Raw genomic sequence first — 19,375 nt, forward strand, 5'->3', positions numbered from 1 at the left:
AAACAGAGGGTCACTTGAAAGCTGATTGCTTAAAAAGGCTCTGGATTAAATCTAAATAAAATTCAGATGAGCAAACAGGCAGAAACAAAAACCTGAAAGGTTTTTTTTTTTTTTTTTTTTTTTTTGGGCAAAATATTCAGTGCACGGATTAAAAGCATCCCAATAGTTGTAGATTTTTATGTGCAAAATATTTTAAAAACCATATATCATGTATTTCCATCTGCAATTGTGACCTATTTTTATGTGCTTAGCCGTCACATTCGATCCCAATAAAAAGCTCTGAAGCTGATTGCAACATCACAAACTGTGTTAATAGTACTTAATTGCTTCAAGAGCATTTTAAAGGAGCAGTATTAAGTAAAATCACCTTTTTAGAGCTTTATAATATGCTATAAAGTCATTCCCTCATCAAAAACATACTCAGAGTGTTGCTTTGATCCTTTCATGCAAGAAAATGAGAAAGTACTTCCTGGAAAGAGCAGGAGTTTCTTAAAGAGACAAAGGCCCAATTTCAAATACAAAGTCAAATTTCTTTGACGTCATATTTAAACAGCATTTTTGGTAACAACTGAAGGATAGTTACTATAGTGTGCTATAAAAGACATAACAATGCTCCTTTAACTAAATCTTCCACCTGGCCACACGACCGTGTCACAGTTATAGTGGGACTGGGAGGAATTTCCTGTTTCAAAAACAGAAAAACTCACCTGAGGGAACATTCTCTGAGCGTGATTAAACAGCACACTGATGTTGAGTCAGCCATGAAGGCTTATCAGGTGTTTTGGAATAGTTAGCTACATTTTTGTTTTGTTCTTTTTCCAGCTCAAAGTGTCCTTCCGACTGATACGTACGTGATCGGACATGAGAAGTGTACATGCTCCCAAGTTTTGTGGAAGTCGTGACTAAGCTCTGCGGTTCACCTTGACGGGAGCCGGGGCTTGTTTGCGCTTGCCGGCTGACTGCAAACTCCTACACAGGCCTTGGCATTGAGCGTGGTCAGGCTCTAATTACAACCTGATTGTTTGTTTTTAAAGGCTTTTCCTTTTTAATAACCTTGCCCTCCGTCGTAAACGTGCTTTACGGCGTCTAATACGACGGCAGCCGGTGGAATTTGGGAACCGACAAAAGGGAATTTTGTGAAGCATTAATCTCCTGCAGGTCGGCCTGTTCCTCTGTCACGCCGTAAAAGGCTCATTAGGGCGAACGGTAACCCGGGGGGAGCGCCACCCACTGTGTGGCTGGGAGTCACTCGCTACTTTCCTGTGTAAGGGTTTCCGGCTCTAATAAACAGCTGTTCGCGTGAATAAAAGTTGGTCTCTTCAAGTTTTATTTTCTAAGTTTTTTTGCTTTTGTTTTTGCTTTGTTCAAGCCAAACCCAGGCCTGATTTGTTTCTCAAAGGTGCAAAATAAATAAATAAATAAATTTTACCAAGTGGTTTTGCCCTAGTTTGTAGTTCAAATATCTCGAAGCTTGTTTTAATCAAATAAATCCTGAATATTGATTTTTTTAAAATGCTAGCTCCATTAGCAGATTATTTCACTAATAACAAGGCAAGACTATCTTGCTATAAGTGAATGATTCAATACATCTTGCTCAAATGTTACTTGTAAGTTACCCTTGTCTTTGTGCAGTGTTCATAGGTTGCCGTGGCAGAAGAAATAAAAACCTACCATGCGCCGAGTTGGACAAAATAGGTGTCAGCATCAAAGATTTTATCAGCCAACACCATCTCTTAATCAAATTGTGGGTTTTGCATTTCAGTCTTGCCAACATCAATGGTGTTTCAGACATTCGTCTGATCCCTGAACGCAGATATCTGGAGTGGATCAGACCAGTTTGCTAATCTGGCGCACGAGGCGTTCTGCGGGTCGTGATGGTGAGAATGACACAACTAGTGCTTAGAAGTTCATGGACAAGAGCATCGGAGTTACTAGGATGTAAAACAAGCGTATGCAAATGAAAAACGTGGGGTAGGAGTGCTGGGGTTGGCCGTGACGTTTCATCGTAACATACAAGTAATTAGAGCCCGCTGTTTATGATTCGGCTTAAAACAACCAAAAAAAAAACATTCGGCGCTTGAATGAGTGAATTGTGTAATTAAAAAAGGAAAAAGAAAAAAGAAATGCCTGCTTGCTGAAGTGTAAACTGAAATTAAAAAGTTAGATAAAACCACCGTGTTTGCAGTTTCTAAGCTTACCATCTTCTATGTACCATTCTGCGTCCCGTCATGTTTTCTGATGTGTTGAGGCCTAAGCATGAGAAAAATGGATGGTTTCGGTGAAAATGTGTACATTTGTACAGCACAGTCATTTATCCTTCCATGTGGCGCCTCCCCTGGTCCCCTGCTATGTTGCAGCTATAGCAAAGAATGTCATGAATTCTCAGGTTAGGTAGCAGGGAAAAAATGTTTTCCTGTTTCTCTGCCATTAGCACATCTAGTAGTATGTACCCGAGGGTGATTGACAGCGCCAACACCTTCTTCATCGCTCTGCTTGGTTGTTTTGGGTCGGAGCAACTCAGTAAGGAGATGGAGGAGATCGTTTTTTTAAAATTATCTGTCTCGTATTATCCTGTCACAGTTTGAACACGTATGTGAAAAACATATTTTTTCTAAACGTTACGTCCTGAACCTTTAAATTGACCCCATCTACACAGGTCAAAGCCATACCAGGAACAATCATCCCTTTGCATGCCGTGACATGTTTCCATTTGTGTGTGAGTGAACGTTTGGTGAAAAGCATTGTCTATTCGCTCATCTCAGTCTTCCCGTTGTTTTTCTTCTGCCGTTCTGGCGCCGAGTCGCGACGCCACCGGCTTCTGTAAACTGTCCTTGGCTGCAGATATGTTTGTGCAAAACCTGCTTCATTGTTGTCCTGTGCTGCATCTGCGGTTCACCAGCGTCTGATTCCCCCGGGGGGTTGGGGGTGGGTGCAGGGCAGCTGAGGTCATCCACTTCCTGCCGATTGTGAGGGACATCGGCGTTGAGGCAACAATAAACCGCTCCAGGAAACTGTGAGGAACCGACGTGTTGAGTGGAGCTGGCGGCAGAGCAGACCAGAAACACGTGTAGCCGAGCGGGATCGGGACGGCAAACCGGGCCGGTTTTATGGATCCACGTTCCAGTTAAGATTTACAGCCCTTTGGATAAAGCCGTAATGATTTCTTCTCTTTTTCTGGGAGCGATGCAAAGTGGCCAGCGGAAATGACCGTGTGACACAACCTCCACTTTTCTATTTCAGGCCTTTAGCGGTGCAATTTTTCTTTCCTAAAACAAACGCCTGCTTTAAAATGGCTGCTTTACCCGCCTGCGTTCCTGATTGCTTAGCTAAACAAGGCCATTTGTTCACAAAAAATGCTTCTGTGAATCACCTGCCTCTCTTTTACGCATGGCCCCCTCATATATAAATATATAAAAAAAAGATTTAAGAGTAAGGGCACAACCCTATCTGATGGCCAAGGATAAAGAAGATTAAATCCAGGTGAAGCGTGGCTCAGGGAAAGTCCTGTCCAAAAAAAAAGGTGGGAGGTCAGCATCTTTTGGCTGAACTCCCATCTTTGGAATCTTGTTGACTCAGGAACGCATTACAAACAGCCTTTGGAACGACACGTGGAAGAAAAGCCGCACATAAACTAAACCAGATGTTGCTGAGATCCTGCTTTGGGTTGGGCTTGATCCCCAGTGTCACGGCGGAAAAGCAGCTTCGACTTTAGGCTTTTGGAAAAGCAGCGTTCTTCCTGCGCCCCCGCAGGAGCGCCTTCTGAGGCTCTGCATTCAAGAACGTCGCGTATTCGTTCGTCTGGTTTACTCGACCGGGTTTGTCCCGCTGAAAACACGGGTACCTGAGCACAAATCAGCTGCAAAGATCCCAAAACTGAGTGGGACGTCTCATTTAAACACGCCTGGAAGCACTTGCACACATTTCGCCTGCAATCTGGTGTTTTCAGCTGGACTTTATATTCCTTTTGGGATTCTTAGTCATGCGGCTGAAGTTCAAACTGAAGACTGTTCCAGGCATTGTGTACCAAAAACCCCAAATGCTTTCGTTCCCAGCTCAGTTCTTGCACTTGGAGCCATTTTTTTTTTTTTTTTTTTTACAAAGATTTACATTTGATTGTTGTCTAAAGGAATGCCTGGAAAGAGTTCAGGGTCATTTTAACTTGAATGGCTTTATAAAATACATATTGGGTGACCAGTTCACACTGCTAAAGAGCGAGTAAAGTAATGAGAAATACACAAATAGTAATGAATCTCTGGACCTTTTCATATACACCACCCAGGTTTGTTGGAGATATTTAAAAACTGTTGTAGGGGGAAATTGCATAGTCGTCCACAAAACAGAGGAAAACTGAATGCAAAAGGTTCTGTCTCAGGATATCTATTAGCATTTAGTGAGCCAAGAACTGAGCCTTGTGGATCCTCATTATGGATTCGCCATCAGTCTTCAAGAATGCCTGAGTTCTTCATGAATAATTTGTGCAGCTGTGGCTCTTTGAGAAGAGTAGCAATCTTTTTCATTAGCTTAGATGACGTTCACTCGGGTTATGGCATTCGTTCTGAAAGACTCAACAGCCAAAAACCATCTGGAGTGGTTGAATTAAAACACTTACAGAAACCAGAGTGGATCAAAATTCCTTCAAAGCAACATAAGTGACTCATTGCTTGTCCTTAAGGTGTAAGATAGCCTCAGAAAAAATGAGTTTTCACCTTTCTGTTGTTCCTCTGTTTCGAAATATTCCACTAAATGTGACTGAATTAGTCGTGCTCCAAAACGGAGCGGCGGAGCCACATACCATCGTTTTCAGAAGGCAAGACAAATCCTCTTTGGAGTGGAAATTCATTTCATCTTATATAACGGTATCAGTATACAGACAACAAGGCCCTTGCTATTTCTTATGACAGTGAGTCTGGGCATTAACGGCAGTCCATAAATCCTAAACTGAAAACCTCGATGGCTGTCTTGGCAAAAGAAACTTACTTTTGTTGTAATTCAAAACTTGGACAGAGGAAAGTTTACAGAGCCAACAACTTAGTGAGATTAGTCTCCGCAGCCTGTGTCTATTTTCACTGAAAACAACAGATTTTCACATTCCACCCACATCATTTATTCATCCGACAGGCATCATGGGTTCAGGGCTCACATTATTCCATGATGCAAAACAAAATTTAAATAATAATAACAATCTCTCCCTCATGGGTGGGTGGGATCTGGCTTGTTTTATCTGTTCCCCAGGTCAGAGTTTGGACCCAAAGCGAGCATCCATTCGTTCCAAGGGCTTGGCCAGATCCAGCCCTTTTCTTTTGGAAGGCAACCACTTCCACTCCATCTAAACGGAGGCCAGCCGCAGCCTGATGTTACACAACCGGAGGGTTGGAGCTTGGCCTGCTCACATGCTGATGTCGAGTACATGTGCAGCTCTCTCCGCAGGTCAGAGCCCATCCTCCGAACCCACAGACTATCTCTAAAGCCTTAAAGTGAAGGTAATTATTGGTGTTTGAGGTCCAGCTTCCACGCAGTGTAGCGCTAAAGACACTTGTGGTCTGTCATCATCACACAGAAAAGATTAAAGGGGCAGTGTTGTGTATCTTCCAGGAACATAGTGCCTGGAAAATATAATCGAGTTACAATGTTCACTTCAGTTTTTATAAAAACGCCATGAATGTCAAATAAAAGAAATTTCGCTTTGTAATTTAACGCCTTGAAATCGGGCCTCTGTCTCTTTAAGAAGCTCTTGCCGTTTCTGAAATCCCGCCTCCAGGAAGTCATCACAACATGGCTCCTCTATTAACCCTATAACAACGTTTTTACCAACATTTCACGGAGAAGTAGCTCCTGTAATGAGTTGTGCAGTTGAACCAGGTGTTTGCTAATTGTTGCTGGCTAGTCTGAAGGAGCTGAGTGGAGAAGGGCTGCTCTGTGTGCCAGAAGCTCTGAAGCCTGGAAACTGCAGCTCTAAAGAGGAGCTACGTCTCAAAGGCGGGGCTAGGTCCACCCATGCGTTTTGCACAGTTGCATGGTTGCCATGGAGATTAAAGGACCGCTCATGGAAGAATCAAGGCAACACACCAGGTATGTTTTTGATGACGGAATAACATTAGAACATGATGTAAAGCTAACAAAAGTCGATTTTCCATGATACTGCCCCTTTAAGAATTAGCTCACCAAAACTTGACGTCTCACTGCTTTCAATACATTCAGTGCCTAGCAGAAGACAAAAGAAAGGTTTTTGAAAGACCGACACAAAGTTGTACATGACTGTGCTGTTATTTTAATGTATGACAAGTAAAAATGTTAAATCCAAAGAAGGATTACATTAAGGCATGTGTCAAAAAGTTCAGACCTGAACAAAATGGAAATATGCAGCAAGACACGTGGAGAGATTCCGCAAAATGCTTGCAAACATGGACGCCACACTGTTTAGATTTTAAATGTGGGAAGAAAGAAAAAAACAATTGTGTATCTTATCCATTCCACTTCAAAGAAAGAAAATAAAAGCTAAACTTTGTGTTGGCCCTTCACATAAAATCTCAAGAAAACAGATCAAAGTCTGATTGTTACGGTCACAATGTGAGCATGTTTACCTTTGTTTTTGTTTTGTTGTGTTTTTTTTAAGGGAAATGTTTTGACGGACATTAAAAGTCTTTGGAGTTTCAAACAACAAAAAGCGGTTGGAAAACACATTTTGTTTTTATAGTCGGTTGGGGAAAGAAGACTTACAGACAAGACAAACAGAAGCTTTTCAGCCTTTAATGTCCCTTTCTTGTCCCCGTACGAGCTCCCAGTTCTGCATTAGAGTCAGAAAACTCCACATCTCATACCGTGGCGTCAGGAGTTGGGCTGGAACCGAATCAGAACACCAGAACCACATCAAGATGGACCGATTTGTCTGCTACACCACAGAGCCATTTGCTCTGTCGACGTCTTGAAGCTAATGCGCACAAAGGCAATTTTGATTCCAAATAATTAGCTGTGAACAAATCCCACTGCGCTCCAATAAAGCCCCCTCAGTCCCTAATGCCCCCCGAGTTCAAAACCCAAACTGTCTGGGTTCTTCAAAGCCCTCCTCCATTTTCATTCCAGGGCGCTGGCTCGAACCGCGGAACAACAAAAATAACAACAACAAAAAAAAAAGTCATTTGGCATTCAAACGTCTCACGCATGTCTTGTGTGCACGCTGTGGCTTTAATAGGTTCTGGGTCGCCCGCTGAGAACCAGATTCCTTCTCCCCCCCCACCGTCCAAAATAACTGACTGTTAAAGTTAGACGATGTGTTTCAAATGGCCGAGCAGATGTTATTCCCCCCCCCCCGCTCGTCGTTTCATGTGGAAATGCAGGGAAGCTGCTGTAAACACGTGGAAGGAGTCAGCGAACGCCTTCTTTCCGAGAAGGGTTTGAGTTCCGGCCGAAACACTCTGGCCTGCACCATCGTGTGACAAGATCAATAATTAGGAATTCAATCCATATCGCAAATATGCTTCAGACGATTTGGAAAAATCCTTCCGCTTATTTCTAGTACACATATCGAACCAAAGTATTTTCAGGTTTCGTCACATTTGATCCACAAATCTAATGCAGTGGATTGTTTTAAAGATTTTTTTTTTTTTTTTTTAACCAAATAAAAATCTGAAAAGTGTGGCGGGCATTTGCACTCGATTGAACTACTTTCACACCACATTTTTGGCCATGTCTCTCACTCCACAGTTTTGCACGTCTGGAGACTGAAGTCTTCTTCTTTGTAAAACGGCTGGCACTCAGATTGTGCAAAGAACCTTTTACCACACACTGTGAACTGGATGGACCTTACCAAGCTCCGCCCACAACCGACCCACGTGACCGCAAGTCTCACAAGCAAAGCCTCGTAGCGCATTGTTTCTATGTAAACATGACTCCATTAGTGCATTATTTCTACCGGATTTTCACAATATATAGGCTACTAAAATGGACAGAGGAAATACCAAGTTCATGTCATCATCTGGGAGGAGGTTACTGGTTTCTCAGTCACAAGCTGGTTGCAAACCTGAGGTTAGCAGGTGTCAGTCGGTCAGTTATGGTAGATCTGAAATTTGGTTTGATGACCTCAATATGAGAAGCTACAGACTGATAAGAGGAACCAAAGAGCTCCGTTACGGTAAAGAAGCCATTTGTTTGTTAAAATTTTATGAAATCTATTTGTTCTTTTTGATGTTTGTTATGAATGACGTATAGTCACAAACAAACAGGGTAATTGGTCCAACGTTTAGAAACTACAGCGGCTGTAATGAGCCACAGCAAATGTAAACAAAGGTAAAATAACCCGAACAGGTGATCAACTCAAAACCATTCGTACCTTTTTAGTCACTCTCTCTTTGTAGTTTAAGCACACTTGTTACCGTATCAACCGCCTGCGCCCCGCAAGACGAGCAAAGATTACGTTAAAAACATAACATTCACTCCGTTACGATATCAAGTTTCCAGGCTTGATATTTATTTCTGGATTATTAATCAGCGCTTCCCTGAACACAGCGATGGTTGATTGACCAGCTGTACTTTGTGCTAGAGTGGCTAACACGAGTAACAGTTTAGTCCAAAGCGTTTTCTGCTAAAATAAAATCTTTAGTGTGTGTCAGATACAGTACACGTTGCATATTGATCTGTTTAGCTAACGTTAGACTGTGTAGCAGACAGGCTTCAAGGTGTAGAAGTTGTATCAGAACTGCTATTATGCGGTACTTAGCTAACGAAAAGCTAGTGTTTGTGAGACTGCCACCCACGTGACCACGTAGAATGAGCATCAGCCAATGAAAAGCGGCCCCTCTGGTAAGGTCCATTAAGGCCTGAGCTTTGACTGGGCCACTCCAACAGATGGAACAGGGCCCAAAGAGGAGCGATTCTGCTCCTTTTTGCTCCTCAGTATTATTGTATTACTGTCATTAATACAGTAGTACTGTATTAATGATAGTTATACATTACTGTCATTGATTATAATCATTATAATCATTAATACTGTAATATTAATTACAGTATTAATGATTATAATGATTATAATTCATTAATACTGTATTATTACTGTAGTACAGTAATAATACAGTAATTACTTATTACTGTAATATTAATTACAGTAATAATGACTGCAATAATTATATTATTACAGTATTAAAGACAGCAATTATGCTTATTATGTGTTTGCAAAACCTAGCGAGTAGCTAGCTTTTTTCCTTCTTCATGTGTTACAGTACATTAATACTGTAATATTTATTACAGTATGAATGACTGTGGCCCAATTCTGCGGTTATTACAACTAGAAACCAGAGATCAGCCCCGAAATATGTGTGTAGTGATGGACTCTGACCTGAACATCCAGAGTCACACAAAGACGGCTACAAAGTCGGCCTTCTAACGCCTGAAGAACATGTCTAGGATTAAATGACTAATGTTCCAGTGAGATATAGAAAAACTCACCTACATGCTTATCTTTAGTCACGCCGGTTGCTGCAACAATGTCTTGGGGAAAATGAAACGTGAGGAACATGTCTTGTTATAAGTGAAATTATCCACCAATGAAACAGTAAATATTAAGGAATTACTGACTTAAAGCAAATATGCTATCTCGCTGAAAAGCTACTTGTTAGTTCGGTGGTTGCCAGCTTTTAGCTCAACAGAAGGAATTCCTGTAAAATGACTTCTTCTGCGTCCACAGTAATCTTCATGCAAGTGAAAAGGATTTGCGAGCAGTTTGGTTTCTGTGTGAGCAAAAGCCACTTCAGTGTGACCCATTTTGGAGGAAAACATGCAGGTGAGTGTGACTGTGCAGGGAGCGGGGGCCGGGGATGTGAACAGGTTGCGGCCTGTCCTGCATTTTAAGGGCTGAGTCTAAGCTGTAGGAATGCGTCTCCATGTGGAGCGTGAAATCCTGGCCACGCAACCTGCCGCGGCGTCCCCCAAACATTGACCTGGCGAGGGCGAGATGGCTCTGTCCTTGTGTGGCGAGGAACTCTGATGACAGAGAGTCTTTATGTGTGCAGGTTAAGGCATTTAAAACATGTTTTTTTTTTAAAAAACGTCATGTGGGTTGTTTTTTTTTTTTTCATCCACGTTTCAATGTTTTACGCTAAATTATCAACAAACATTATGAACTAAAGAGAGGTGATTCGGTCACAATGCAATTAATCCACATTATCTCATTTTAACAGGCTAGATTAATCATATTTGTTAACGCGTTTACGTCAACAGCTCAACATTCCACCTTTAACAGGCCTGCCTTGCAACAATAGACTTGAGTCTTGTTCGCTCCACACGATTTGATCAGAAACATGGAAGACAAAATAAACAAACTTATTGTATTTAAGTTGACTTCTAGTCAGAGAGCTAAAAATCTGTCTATGTTTAAAATTCTTTGATAAATGAGTTTTTAGATCCATCAGTCTTGATTTCTGCTTCTTGTCTTTTTAACCTAATCCCAACTTCTGGCGATTAGCTGAGTAGCCTTCAGATCCACCACCTTCCTTTCATTCAGTTAACAAAAACAACAAAATGACCGCCGACCATCATCCTCACGCTGTGAGTGTGTAAGTCTTTCAGCAGATCTTTCAGTCAGACGGGGGGGAATCCTTCAAGGAGACGGTCTTTTGTCGTGGAGGCGCAAACTTCCTCGACCTCAGCTGCTTCAGAGTCGACCTCTGACCCCGCTGGGTGACCTCGGCTGCAGCCGTGGAGTCAGCGCTGGGATTTAAGAGCTGAAGCCGGGACCCGACGGATCGGAGAAATGAATCATCCACATGCGGCAGGAGGAATGCCGCAGCCCAGACGGACTGGAGTTTCCCCCCCCAGTGGGAGTTCAGGAATTTTGGCACCTGAGAAAATCTCCTTTTAGGTCAGGCATCAGGCCTGACGCCCGTGTTTGCAGGCGTTCAAAGGATCCCTCAAAATTTACAACAATTTGGTTTTCAAAGCAAATCAGTAAACCAGCGGTGTTCAAACATTTTGTCACGCGGGCCAGAAATATTTCTAAAACTACAAAAATATATATATATTTTTTTCACTGCTGAACAATAAGCTAAGCGTACAATAATTGATTAGTCAAGGAAGGAAATCTGATTTTTTTGAATGATTTTTTTGTTGGAAAGGGAAGCTTATGATAGAGCCCCATTAACAAAAACAAAAACTGAGAATGAAGTTATAAAATTAAGAGACTATTAGGAGAACAAAGACAAAATAATACAAGAGTAAAGTCATTTTATTGTCATGTTATTATGACTTTATTGTCGTAATAAAATGTCTTTTTACGATTTCATTATCGTCTTATCATAACTGTCTTAATTTTTGACTCTATTCTGGTTATTTTACATATATATTTTTATTATTATGGCCCTGACACTAAGTAGATTGTAGGTCCAAAACGTGAACAAAGTTTTTCACGTTTTTAAGACAAACATGTACGGTTTGCAAATTCTTTTGGGTTGGGATGGAAAAAATAAATAAAAAATTTGAAAAATCCAGCATTTTCTCAGCAGTAAGAAGTAGATTTGCGTCACTCTCTCTTCTAAAACAAAAAGCTAGCTGTATGAAGCAAGGCTGAATAAACTCAGTGAAAGCACATTTTTGTTCTCAGACAAGTCAGTTGATAAATTAAATGAGATTATCCGTTGTAGAAAACTTTAATCTGTCAGTAATACTTTTGCTCTAATGAAAGAAAGAAAGAAAAAAGCCTCCATCTGCATTAAGCACGTGTTCTGGCGGCCCACATGGAAACAACGAAGGGGCGGCTAACGGCCCTCACGCCGCACTTTGGAGACCCCCTGCGGTAAACAGCAAAAAGCAGAGAAAATCTCCGGCTTTGCTGTGTTTTCACAAAACCTTTAAAGACAAAAGGAAGCGTCAGGCCCTCTTTCTTAAGAAGAGTTCAAACCAGAGAGTGTGTGGAGTTCACAAGCTGATCAAGCTGGACCCGTTTGATCCGCTTGCACAGTCAAATCCCGGCGTCACGTTTCATAACCTCTGTGGGCAAAAAGCTTTGAACCGTCAGCAGCACAGAGGGATTCTCCACTCCAGTATATTCTGCCAAAAACAGACAGTATGTGAAATTTCAGCACCACAATCAAATTTCAGCATAATTTGCTTTAGTACAACGTGGAAATGCTGAGAAGCAGTAAATCTGGTTGTTTGAAGCTGGAACCAAGTCAAAATTTTGACTTAGATGAGTTCCTTTTCCACAGCAAATCCCCCCCAACTGGAAAAAAACAAACAAACAAGAAAAAAAACTTTGATTCAACTGTCTGCAGAGGCTGTTTTTAGATTTGTGTGTTGATGAACCGGGGAAACGTCTAAAACACGGCGGAGTCGGACGCCACTCTGCTCCAGAACCTCCTTCTAGATCACATGCAGCCGCGGCTAAACTGAAGCTGCGTCCAAAATCGAAGGTCGGCGTTCAAACTGACTGCGTCACGCTCGTCCGACGCCGAAGTTTCCCTACTCAAACATGCACAAAACTTACTATTTGAAAATGATATTATCATACTTTGTAGCTTCTCCTCTCTTCAGATTTCTTCTGGCTCTGGCCTTTTGCCTCCTTTTTCCACAGTCTGTCCACACAACAGCAAGACGTTTGCTGGACGGAATGATGGGAGGATTTGGCCATTTGCCTTTTTTTTTTTCCTGCTGAAATTCACTCATAAATGAAATCCACTGAGGCCAGTTGCCTTATAGTTACCTAAATAAAAATCAGAGTTGAACCTACATTTCATTTCATTTCAGTGTGAATCCAAGCTCAGAGGTTTGTTAGAGAGCACACTGGTGTGAAAACAAAGATAGGTTATACATGACCATTGTGTGATCTACTATTCAAGGACCAAAGGAATATGGCACAACTGCATTTTAATTTATTATATGAAAAAAATGTCTTGTTCCAACTGGCAGATTGTGACTAGCACTAAAACCAGCTTCTATATCTTCCTGAAAAGTTACTTGTAAGTTAGTTTTGTCTTACTTTAAGCGTACTAAGGTATTTGCAAGAGAAATTAGATCCAAAAAATCCTTGGTAAGATTTTGTGCGTTGTTGTTTTTTTCTTCTTCTGTGTTTTCCAGCATTGAATGTTTGGCAAAAATATTAAACTCAACAAGTGCAAAGCCGGTGAAGACGCATCCTAGTGAAATGTGGTTCTAAATCGTATCGACTTATCGGGGCTGAATTCAAACATTTACATATCAACTCAGCAACACAGTAAGAAAATTCACATGTGGTTGATTTTTAACGAAGCGTGTTGGTAAAATGTGTAATTTTCCCGTTGGACCAGGGGCGTCAAACTCATTTTCGTTTTGGGCCGAATCAAGAGCAGGAACGCTCTTAAAGGGCCGGACTGTGCCAGAATGTATTGATAAAACCTGATCACAAACTGTTAAAATATCAATGATTTCTTAAAATTTTATAATATTGAACATCTTTTCAGTCCCTCCAGGATTTCATGATTCCTTTTGTGAAGTTTTGCAATAAAAATCAAAGTGTTTGTGGTACTCATTTGGAAATATTTGCACTTAATTATGGCAGTAAATATGACTTTTTATTACTTGCTGTGGAGATAATCTGTTATTAGCGAAGGCCGAGGCAGCTGTTTAGTACAAGTACAAAGGTTTTTGACAATTTTAGAGAAAAATCTGCCGTAAACTCTCAATTATGTATCAGCACAAAAAAAGTTCAGGGCGATTTTGTGTGAATTTGCACAATAATTCTCAAGAAACCGGAGGGACTGCAGGAAGCAGATAAAAACTGCATTGCTTTTATTGATAACATAATATTTAAGCACATTTAGTGTTTAGTCTAGATGTAGATGGCCACATAAAAAGCTATGGCGGACCTTAAGTGTGACGCATGTGCTTGAGATGGTGGTAAACATTTGTAAGGAAAATGCAGCTGTGGGTTACGTGTGTTGGGTGATGGTAATCCGCCCATTGATTGTCACTTTGAGCTCCTGGTGCTCTGGATGCTAGCAGTCAGGTAGCCTTATGTGGTGCTGGCAACACAGTCCTGACCTCAAACCAACTGAACACATGTGGGATCAGTTTGGGAGAACTGTTCGTGCCATAAAGAGGAACGAAACCACTTGACTTCACTGACCGAAGACAAATGCTGGTGGCTGTCCAACATCAGTGTGTGACCAAGCAGGTGGCCACAAGTCTCCTCAGTCTGTTTTTTTGTGCTAAGTTTATGTAGAAAAAGGCTAGAGTCAGAGAGAGAGAAGGATACCCAAACCAAGTTTTCCACTTGCACCCTTTCCGTGATCCATTCATCACTTTTTCGTCCCACAGTTTCCATGGCGCTGGAGACCGGCGTGTTTGTGGAAAGAGTTGACATTTCAAAACCAGTTCAGACGGTGGCGGTGAGTCAAGTGACGACAATTTGCGACCCCGTTCGATGACCCGACCTCAAATGCCACACAGTCCGTGTTGAAATCTGCGTGAAGCCGATCGATTCCCTCATCTAACCTCAGATGTTCTGATTCTGCCGCATCGCTGCGTCGAAGACCCGAGCGGCCAAAAAGGAGCCCGACGACCTCCGCGCTGCTCTGGCTCCCGTAAACCCCTGCATTATTCCTGTGCCTGCTGCTTAAAATACATGTTGACAAACACGAGAGCCCTGCAATTAAAAGGCCTCCGTCTCTGAGACTCGGCGACGGCTGCTGATGGAGGTCGGGGATTTTGTTTTTGTCCTTGCAGCACTAGAACCCATAATTACCTCGCGGCGATGGAGGCATCTCTCGCCTGCGAGGGCGTCAGAAATAGAGTTTCTCTTCTCCAGAAAAGCTGCAGATCCCTAAGGCGCAGGGGTGTAACTTCTTTTTTTTCTTTTCTTTTCTTTGCCCTGACACTTTATTTGGAATATAAACAGGAAGCAGAGGCTGAAGGGAACAACGTGTGTTAAATCGTCTTAACGCCGGCCTTGTCGTGTTTGCACTCTTCTGGTCTTGAGCATCAAGAGCTAGATGGAGACCAGGAGGAAGGCATTTGGGTTTTGCTTGAGTCACATCAACAATTCATCAACTCTATGACATTGATCGGCACGATAACACATTTTTGTGTTTAAAGTAGCTCCATAGCAAGTCTGGGTTTTCCAGGTGTCTGCAGAAAAGACAGAGAAGATTCTTGTTGAAATGTGCCACAGCTCCACAAAGGTGGATTTACTGAAATATTATTTTTGCTTTAACAAATTCATGTCTTGAAGCTTCACTGTGTAACTTTTACAAAAATATGTTTTTTTTTCCTCCATATTTATTCAAACTGTCACCATTTCTTGGCAGTGCAATGCGAGACAGATTATCTGCTAACAAAAGAGCGATCCCCTCCCTGAGTCACTATTACTGGCACAGCTCCCGACCCAAAACAACTAATCAGACTCAAGTCAGAGGGACTTAGTGCTGTCAATCATACACATGTATGTGTTGCTGAATGTGTTAATGGCAAAAACAACTCGCCGCACCAGGAAAACCGTTCATCTCCCGTCGTCGTCGGCTATGCTAACCATCCTTGTGATGGTGATTGTGAAGCGATTGCCCATTGTAATCGAAACAACAACTTACCAGACTTTCTGCAGACTCTCAAATGGATTTCAGGTCTGGGTTTTGACTGGGCCGTTTTTACATGCGAATAGAATTCCATCTAAAACATCCGACTGTCGCAGCCTTCGACATCTCCTGGGATTTGCCCTCTGTTCCCGTCAACTCTTACCAGGTTCCCGCGTGTTTCTTCGCATCCCCACAGCATGACGCTGCCACCACCATGTTTCTTTCTGGGGGATATGTGTATACACAAGTCTTTTCCCATTACATTTTCCAAATTTCAATCTTCATTTTCCTTCGTTGTGCCAACAGGCTGTTGCACATGAGATGTGGTTCTCCGCATCTCCTCACAAGACACGAGGGATCTCTCAGCTGCGTTTTGCTAGTTTTGCAGTCGTCTCCTTCTCGGCGTTTTCATTCTGAACTGTGATTTGCTGGATGGTGGTAAACATTAGGACATTGCTTTATAAACTAAACCGTCTGTAAGCTTCTCCTTATAGCTCTCTGCCTGAGAGCTGCTGTGTTTCTTTGTCTTCACAATGCTGTTTGTTCACCAACATCTGAGGCCTTCGTGTAGCATAATGCTCCAAACAGATCTACCAGTCGGTCGGTCGCAGACGCAAGAAACAGCCCAGCCCTCGTGCCGTCCTTTTGTCCCGAGGCTGCTTTAGAGATTTAGAGAGAGAAAAAAAGAGGAATGCAGATGTCTAAAGACACACACGCACACGCACACACACACACACACACTGACTTCCAGACTCAGGCGCATTTCACCGATTCTCCTGACTCTCGATAATATTTGAACAGGCCTGGGAGTGGTTTCTGTGTTGGTTTAGGCAGTTTTCGACAGTGCAGCAGGACCAGATGTGAGCTTCGCGTCGGATGACACAACAACAACAACAGACCCTGACGTCCATGGGAACAGCTGCGCCGCTCCGCGGGTTTGCTTGAAACTTCTCGGCTAACACAAAGATTAACAGCAACTCAAGCCACCAGACGAAAGACGTTTTCTGTCCAGACAATGAGACGGAGCGAAAACGTTTTCCACACGGACCGTTTTCTACGACATGTTTGATCAAAGTGCACCTTCCTCCTGCCACAGTGTAGACGTACCGACACACTGAGAACCCAGTCTGAATGTTTCCTGTGTTTACGCTGCAGAGGCTCTGCTGCTATTTCAGTATCCTGCTGTGAAACAATGATCCTTGCATACAGACAAAGACAAGGGACTGATTTTTGTTGTTGTTGTTGGTTTGGGGTGGAGGGGCTTTCCTTTTCCCACTTTTACCACATTTTCCTGAAAACAGAGACGAAACAACGCAGCTTTGTGTTGCTTTATTTTTACTCAAGCCACCGTGTAATTTTCTGGTCTGGAGAGAAGTGACACACTTCAGCTTATAGATGTGAATATGGATGGGCTGAGTGAGGAAAAACATTTAGTCACTACGTAATCAGATTTTACGTTGCACATGTGAAACAAACGCATTGCAGGTGACCTGAGATGTAGCTGAACACGGTTCATAAAAATCACATTTACCTGAATGTGCTTATCAAAAATAAGCATTTTCACCTTATTCTACATATATTTGGTATATTAGATGTAGGATATTCAGGAACATTTTTAAAAAAGCATACAAGAAAAACAGTTCTAAAAGTTTTATTTCAAAAAACAAAACAAAAAAAAGGATAAATGAGGTTAGATTTGAAACACCAAACTCCAGGTGTCCATACACAACATAATATCCACTCAAGATTAAAATAGTGACAGGAAAGCCCCCAGGGTTGGATTTCACTCCATGAACTGATTATTTGTGTGTCTATTTATCCATGGAGGAGGAGGAGGTCAGGAGAAATGTCTGTGAGTCCTAACCTGGATACCTAATAAACCAGCACCATACCCAGGGATTTAAATGCACTACGTTTGTAAATATCCACGTAGCATCAGCAAATGACCACTTGTGCCAAAACACAACAATGGTCACAATAGCCAGATAAATACCACTTTCGCTTGGATTCTGACCGGCGGCCTCACTCTGGTTCTCATTAGCAAGTCCCTTCCAACAGGTACATCACCAAAGATAAGCCAGTCTTAAAGGATCAAACATCGCTGTAAATGTTTGTCTCGCTTTTTTCTCCGTATATTCAGTTCAGTGTTTTACTTGTGAGGGTTTAGCTGCATGGTGCTAATGTAGCTTTCAAAAATGTTACACTAAAAAAAAAACAAAAAAAAAAAAAAACACTCGACAATCCTGAGTGTGGTTACATTTACAAGATGTTTGGCCCTTAATAATTTCTCTAAGCTCTCACTGAACATGAAGTGGATGGAGCAAAGTTTAAAAAGAAACGATATATAATCATACTATTTGGAATTTGGTGAAATCATTGCTCTCGTTTCCTGAGTTTTCTTTAGGAAAATCCATACTTTTGGTTGTTGTTGCTGCTAATAAGTTACTACATCTAATCAACAAATTCCTGGTGACTTTTTAAAATATATATATATAAAGAACAGTTACTATATCTGTGCTTTGAACAGACCTAGCGACCGGCAGTTGGATGGAGTCTTTCTGAGTTTTCCCGGCCGCACCACAGCGGCTGCGAACCAGGGTCGCTGCGATTCATCAGATGCCGCTCGCCGCAGCATCTGATGGTTGTTTGTGAGGATTTATTACCTGTTCAAAATGGCTGGTTGTACGCGTACTGCTAATACTCAGGAGAAGGTGAGCAGTAATCATTGTACAGTTGCAGTGTGGGATCTGCCTGTGTTGTCAGAGCCACAATAACTATAGGTGACAAAATACTGAACTGTACTACAACCTGAGTGTTTAACTTTAGGGATGCAAAATGAGCCTTGCTTTTGTTTGGGCAGTAAGGCTTACAGTGGACTGTTTGAGTTTAGATGTATGTAGCAGTCTTGTTTACATTCTCTTTGGGTCGAAGAGATTCATCGTGAGAGCGACAACCCTTTTTCATCATTTCCGTTTCAGTGATAAACTGAGACGTTGCCCGGTTACCGGAATGGGACTCCTTCCAGCTTCGTTCTGCGTCTGCCCTGCCGGTGGGAAACTCAAACAGCAACAGTCTTAGACGCTGCGGACGTCTAAATATTCACTGCGGCTGCGAGAGAGACTTTTCTTTTAAGGTTTTATTTGAAAGTAGTCTGACAGGAACCAGGGTATGGAGAGACGGAAGACATGCAGCGAATGTTGCCAGGCTGGGGATCGAACCTGCGACCACCGATCCTACGACCACCGCCACAAGAACTAAGGCCTCCATTCGTGGGTCGTGCTTTGCCACTGCGCCCCAGAGAGTGGGACTTTTTAAGCGAGTAACAAGAAGTCAGAATTTGCTCAGTTTTATCTTTCTGAGCTTTCAAGCTTTCTCTGTTACGGACTCAGTAAGGCTAGCTTTGCTAACTGTGCTAATCGCTAGCGAGACGCCAAGCTAGTTTCACATGTCAACTCTTGGATCTATTTTTTTCCTTGTACTGAAACATTATTAAAAACCTGTTTTGGGGGGTGTAACATCACCTCTGCTCCTAATATAAATAATCAACAACCACTAAAGACAGAAACGTTTTTATGCTTTTCTCGTAAACAGTTTGTAGAGCAACCAATATTTACAAAAACCACAGCTCAGGATTCTGTCACCAAATTCTGCTTGTTGCATCTCTAGTTTGTTTACACCCAAAGTCTATATTTCTAGGTGTATGTCTTCTGATTTATGACAATAGAGTAAATTTTAGCAGCAGTCGGTGGCTTGTGACTTTTTGTTTCCCTTAGCCGGGGTCACAACGATGGTCTGAACAGTTTACAATAGAAAAGCTGAGAGAAAACAAACAATCACCACTACCT

General features: G+C 42.1%; 1 long non-coding RNA gene across 1 annotated transcript; it reads left to right on the top strand.

Moving 5' to 3' along the window:
* Nucleotides 1-17,191: 17,191 nt before the first annotated feature.
* LOC122846300 lies at nucleotides 17,192-19,050 on the top strand. Its single transcript, XR_006373213.1, has 2 exons — nucleotides 17,192-18,241; nucleotides 18,509-19,050. It is a non-coding gene; the product is annotated as an uncharacterized LOC122846300 (long non-coding RNA).
* The last annotated feature ends 325 nt before the right edge of the window (nucleotides 19,051-19,375 follow it).

This window comes from Gambusia affinis, linkage group LG16, assembly GCF_019740435.1.
Source record: "Gambusia affinis linkage group LG16, SWU_Gaff_1.0, whole genome shotgun sequence".
In the NCBI taxonomy this organism is placed as follows: domain Eukaryota; kingdom Metazoa; phylum Chordata; class Actinopteri; order Cyprinodontiformes; family Poeciliidae; genus Gambusia; species Gambusia affinis.